We start from the raw sequence: 6,322 nt of genomic DNA on the forward strand, positions 1-6,322 counted from the left end.
ACTTCTCTAGGGTTTACAGAAACCCCACCTTGGGGAGATTTTTCACTCCCAGGGGAGAAGACCTTTCTACAAAACATTTCTTTCACTAGCTCAGGAGGAAGGAAATGTAGAGATTTTCTGGTCCGGATCTTCATCTTAAAGTTGGAGAAGGGAGGGAAAGCTTGCAGTCACACTGGGAGTTGGTACCGGAACTGGACTATAGCCAAGTCTCCTGGTTCTCAATTCTAGAGCTTTCCTACCATATCACAAGCTAACCTCTTTGAACAGTGATTTGTCAGTATCTGGTAAAGATTGAAAATATACAAATATCCCATGTATGTGCTCAGGGAGAGAAGAATAAAAATATTTACCACAGCATCATCTGTCATCAAAAATAGTACCAACTTAAATAGCCCTCAACAGAGAAACACAGAGACCCGGAGAGTAAGAAAACAGAGTCCTTGAAGTCAAGCTGACTCTGATTTTGGCCTCCTAAATGAAAAGATAGATAGAACAGGTCTTGTTTGCAAAATAAATTCAAGACCTACTTATCTATCAACAGCGAAAAAAAAAGAGAGAGAGAGAAATGCAGAGGCAAATTGTGATGTGTTCATAAGCTGGAATACTATACAGCCATTAAAATGGATATACCTGATCTATATTATCAGCATGGATTAATTTCTAAAGTATAATGTTTGAATTTTATAAAGCAAGTTGCAGAATATTTATAGCATGACATCACTTATGTTAATTTTTTAAATTCACAAATTCAAAGAGAGAGGTTATAAATACATCCATATGTAATTTAGATATTAAAGCATATGCAGGAAGAATATATCAACCTGAGGGGAGTGGCCAGCTGGAAGAATGGGAGAACGGGATCAGGAGACACACAAAGGGGACTTCAGCAATAAGAGAAGCATCTGACTTATCTTTTGAGAAAGATTTCACGCAAATAGGATTAAATGTGCTCATCTGTTCATATTGGGTAGCAAGTCCTTGGTCTTTTTGCTTTCCAAACTTCTCTTTCTGTTTGAAATTTTTATCACCCATGAAAAATAAAATGGTTAAGCTTTGATGTAGATTATCTGTCTAAAAAAAATCCCAATGATTATCACTTACGGAGAACAGAGACTCTGAAATTGGAGATGGTTCCAAGATAACACTCAACAGCACGAGAGATGGGAAGATTACATGTCCCAGTTTGCCAGACCTAAAACAGAGCTTGTTGCATGTAGTACTCACAAATATTTATTGAATGAATTAAAGAATTGAAATATAATGGATACCAAAAAATGCATTTTCTGTCCTTTCCTCATGAAAGCTAAACAGGAAAATTAGTTAAATGGGGCAGAGTGAGTCATGGAAATTAATGAGAAGCCCTTTGTCCAGTCTTAGACTCTTGGAGAAAGATGATGATGGCTGGGACAAGAGTGATGGTAGGAGACATGGAGTGAAAGAAGTGGACAGGTTTCAAAGACAATAGGTAGGATTTGCTGATGGAATGGATATGGGGATTAAGGAGGAAGATCACAGCTAAGATTCTGGCTTCACTACTCCCTTGGAGAAGAATAAGGAAGAAGGAGCGATTCTGAGTTTCATCTTGAACATGCTGTATTTAAGGTATAACCCAGCTTTCAAAGGGGAACACACTTCCTTCAGTGCCCCATCCAATACCAAGAACATCTCTCCCTGGGCTCAGGGAGAGCCCAGCCCTATACCGGGGCTCAGCCCTATACCAGGTGGTGGGCTCAGCCCTATACCAGGGCAGTGTGTGTCTGCTTGATGTCCCAAAGGGCTCCTAGCTGCTATTCCTTGGGTTCTCAGGAAGTTTCCTGTGACACAGATGTTAACTTGCCACAGTCAGGTGGACTTTGAAGCAGCAGGTCTGCCAGAGTCCAGCAAGGCAGAATGTTCCCTCTTAGCTTCATGTTCTCAAACTTCTGATAAGAAGCTGTATTAGTCCATGGTGGCTGTATTAGTATATTCTTGCCCTGCTATAAAGAAATGCCTGAGCCTGGGCAATTTATAAAGAAAAGAGGTTTAATTGACTCACGGTTCCATAGGCTGTACAGAAAGCATGATGCTGGCATCTGCTGGGCTTCTGCAGAGGCCTCAGGAAACGTACAATCGTGGCAGAAGGTGAATGGAAACCAGGCACTTCTTACGTGGCTGGAGCAGGAGCAAGAGAGAAAGGGGAGGTGCCACACACTTTTAAATGACGAGCTCTCACAAGAACTCACTATCACAAGAACAGCATCAAAGGGGAAATCCACTTCTATAATCCAATCACCTCCTACCAGGCTCCACCTCCAACACTCATTACATTTCAACATGAGATTTGGGTGGGGACAGAGATCCAAACCATATCAGTGACACACCCCTGTAGTCCCAGCTACTTGGAAGGCTGAGGTAAGAAGATTGCTTGAGCCCGGGAGTTTAAGGCTGCAGTGAGCTATGATTGTGCCACTGCACTCCAGCCTGGGTGACAGAACAAGACCCCACCTTAAAAAAAACAAAAAAAAAAGGCCGGGCCTGGTGGTTCATGCCTGTAATCCCAGCACTTTGGGAGGCTGAGGTGGGTGGATCATGAGGGCAGGAGATCGAGATCATCCTGGCTAACATAGTGAAACTCCATCTCAACTAAAAATACAAAAACTTAGCTGGGCATGGTGGCACGTGCCTGTAATCCCAGCTACTCAGGAGGCTGAGGCAGGAGAATCACTTGAAACTGGGAGGCAGAGGTTGCAGTGAGCCAAAATCACACCATTGCACTCCAGCCTGGGTGACAGAGTGAGACTCCGTCTCAAAAATAAAAACTTCTAGTAAGAGTGTTTCTGAACCCCACCAGAAGGCTTTTATCCCTACTGGGTCTGACCCCAAAGGGGACCCATTCCAAGAGCCTATTGCCTGTGAGTTACATAGAAATATGAAAGGATTCCCAGCCCCTGCCCTCTCAGGGAACACTCCACTCTGACAGCACTGGCATGCACCCAACAGTCAATGTCTGCCTTCATATCCCTAAAAGAGAACAGAGAAGGAAAACCCTTCTGTGAGTGGAAGGTTTTACAGTGCCAGTGAAAATTATTCCAAAAGTAATTAACATAATCAAAATCTTTGTAGGTCATGCTGAAAATGCCGTTTCTTCAAACATTAGTCTTGCTCTTGGGTCTCATCCATTTTTTCTGTCCTGAATAGTGTGGAAATGTTGGCTTTCTCCAGATGGACTCGCTGACTCTTGGTGGCTGCAAATGGATTTCCCAAAGGCTGTGCACAGTTGGTTTTCTTTCGGCTTTTCTTAACTTTCATTTATTTTTCTTCCATCCTCACCCTGGCATTAGGCCAGTGCTTTTGGGTTGAATAAATTTAAAATGCCATTTTTGATCATTGGAAAAGCCAAGCCCACCTTTGAGCCGTATCACATAATGTAAATGTTTCAGATGAAGGGATTATAGGTTATCAATCTCTCCACTAACACTTATCCGTAAAATCCATCAGACACCAGCGTATCAAGTCCTGGTTCAAATTTTGTGCAACTCCAGGGTGCTTCCAATTATCTCAATGACTCTTTCAAACTTCTCAAAAATTTCTCAAAACAAATCAAATTTTCATTCAGTGTCCAATTAAAAATAAGTACATGTCATTCAAGACTTTGAAGTAGGGTTTCTTAACCTGGAGTGCACAGGTCTATGGATAGAATTCAGTGATCTATGAACTTGAACAGGAAAATAAGTTACCTCTTTTTTTCACTTATGGTCTGAAATTTAGCATTTTCTTGCATTATGAATGTAGGCAACAAACCACAGTAGCAGTAGCAGAATCTGGGGCTTTCACCAATAAAATTCATGGATATTTTCATATCACCTAACAGTTGCTACATAAATCAGGTATTTTAAATATCTACATTTAACACTACTTTGAAATCACAGTAATTATTAAACCTTCTGCTAGCTTGCTATTTAAAGTGCTAACAAAAAGCACATTTATTACAATATCACAAATTTCTTAACATTTGGATAACTTTATTTCAATATAATTGATTTCGTTTGGAATTCTATGTCTTTCTATACATTTAAAGTCTTTATACAGAGCAGAAGTTCAGAGGCCTCACCAAACTGATGATTGCTTGGGGGCTTATGCAGAAGAAAAAGGCTAGAAGCCCTGCTTTGGAGGGGGAGAAATAGGGGAAGGAGGGAAGATATTCAATAATCAGAGATGGAGAGCCTAAAATATGCAATTCTGTTCTGAACTTATTAAGGGGAAGAGGCATACAAGAAGGAAGCATTAATGTTATGTAGTAAAGAACTTGGCCATTCCCAATGAGAGGACTGACCTTTTTCCAGGCTCCTAGGGGGTAACCTCTAAACCCTTGAAATGTCCTAAGTGATTGGACTGTGTTATTCATGGTGGCCGCTCTGACCACACTTTGTTTATGCTACCAAGGTGACTCACAGTGGGCCTCTCTAGGGAGGTGCTGGGGATTGAGTTCACCCTTGTGGGCCATCAACCAGTCATGTCTATATAATGATGCTCCAATAAAAACTCTGGACACCAAAGGGCAGGTGAGCTTCCCAGGTTGGCACATTACACCATCCACTGTCACACCTCAATGCTGAGAAACTAGCACATCCTGAGGGCAATGAAAGCTACACATTTGGAGCCCTTTCAGACTCCATCCTATGCATCTCTTCCTTTGGCTGATTTTAATGTATCCTTTTCCTGCAATAAACCACATCCATGATTATAATGGCTTTCAGTGAGGTCTGCAAGTCCTTCTAGAGAATTACTGAAACCTTAGCGTGGTTTTAGGAAGCCTCCTGGACTTACAGTTGGTGTCAGAAGCGAGGTTGGTCTTAGGAGGACTCTTTCCTCTAACTTCGTAGTTGGACCCTACCTCCTTGCAGTTGGGGTCAGAAGTCTTGGGCAGACTTGGTAGTTGGGAGGTCAGTGCTCTCCTACCTTTCAGTTTGGCCAAAAGGGAATCTAGGCCTAGCTCCTGGAGTCTGACTTTCCTGATGCCGGCCACCTGTCCAGACTGCTGACAGACACCTGTTGCTGGGACACCTGCTGTTTTCTGCCTCATCCTCAGCCTTTGTGTGGACTTTGAGAATTCATTTTTGTATTCTACCTCAGATTAGAATTCTAATTGAGAATTCGATTTTGTATTCTACCTCATCCTCAGCCTTTGTGTGGACTCTGAGAATTGCTGCCACCTCTTGTGGATATTTCAGATGGTGGTTTAAATACTCCCTCTTTGCCACCCTTCTCCTTGGGAAAGACATACTTCTCACAGATGTTCGACTTGCTCATATGATTTGCTCTGGCCTCATGATGGATGGAGTGTACTTGCCCTGACCCTTGACTTCAGGCTTAGCCTCAGGACTTTCTTTGTCCAATGGGATGTTAGCAGACCTAATACAAGAAAAGGCTTGACATGTGCTTATAGAGTTGGGCTGTGCACTCTTGCATTCTGGTGACCTACAGTGAGAAGAACATGCCCCAGATAACAACTGCCCCTCCAGCCTGGGATCCAGGATGAACCCATGTGGAGCAGATCTGAAAAGATCCATGTTGAGAAGTGTAGCCCAGCCAGATCCACAGTTCAAAGCCCAACCAACATCTCCCAACATCCAGTAACCCTTAGCTATGTGACTGGGAATTTGGGGAGTGGTTTGCTATGCACCAATAGCTGGTTGATACACTTTGGACATGTGTGCTTATCCCATTGGACTGAACTTCCTGGGTCCCCATCTGCTCCAGGTCAGTTCTCCCAGAACCTAACCCACATCAAAGGCAAAACTTGTGCCAGTTCCCAACCTTTCTTTCCACTTTATATGTTCCTATTTTGCTTCTCATTTTCTGTGTAATCTTGGAGAAGAAATATTTAACTTCTGAGAACCTCACTTCTTTAGGGTTGTAGGTAATACTAGATATAGGTGTTTGTTAACTCTCTAGGACAATTCCAGGCATACAGAAGATGTTTAACAAATTGTAGTAAGTCAGCCATTCCAGGCTGATTCCTGAGAAATAGGATGGGCACCACTCCATTGGGGTGCTAGAGAAAGAACCCAAACCCTAAGCTGGAGATTAATTTTACATTTTCAACCTCCCTTCCTTGGGCTTCCCTTGTTTCTTGGTTCCCAGCATTCTCATAGCACTTGTAGTTCCCTACCATGATGTGTCCACTCTCATTTCTGTCTTCCCTGCTAGATTAGAGGCCCCTTACAGACAGTAACTACCACTTACTCATCTCTGTATCCTCAGCCTCTGTCTAGCACAGTGCCTGGAATAGAGTGTGTGCTCAATATATGTTTATTAAAAGAATGATTTAGTCATTCAATGA

General features: G+C 42.5%; 1 non-coding gene across 1 annotated transcript; it reads left to right on the forward strand.

Moving 5' to 3' along the window:
- Positions 1-416: 416 nt before the first annotated feature.
- Positions 417-543, forward strand: LOC111553324. Its single transcript, XR_002734898.2, has one exon.
- Positions 544-6,322: the final 5,779 nt, after the last annotated feature.

The sequence above is a fragment of the Piliocolobus tephrosceles genome, chromosome 20, assembly GCF_002776525.5.
Source record: "Piliocolobus tephrosceles isolate RC106 chromosome 20, ASM277652v3, whole genome shotgun sequence".
NCBI classification, from domain to species: domain Eukaryota; kingdom Metazoa; phylum Chordata; class Mammalia; order Primates; family Cercopithecidae; genus Piliocolobus; species Piliocolobus tephrosceles.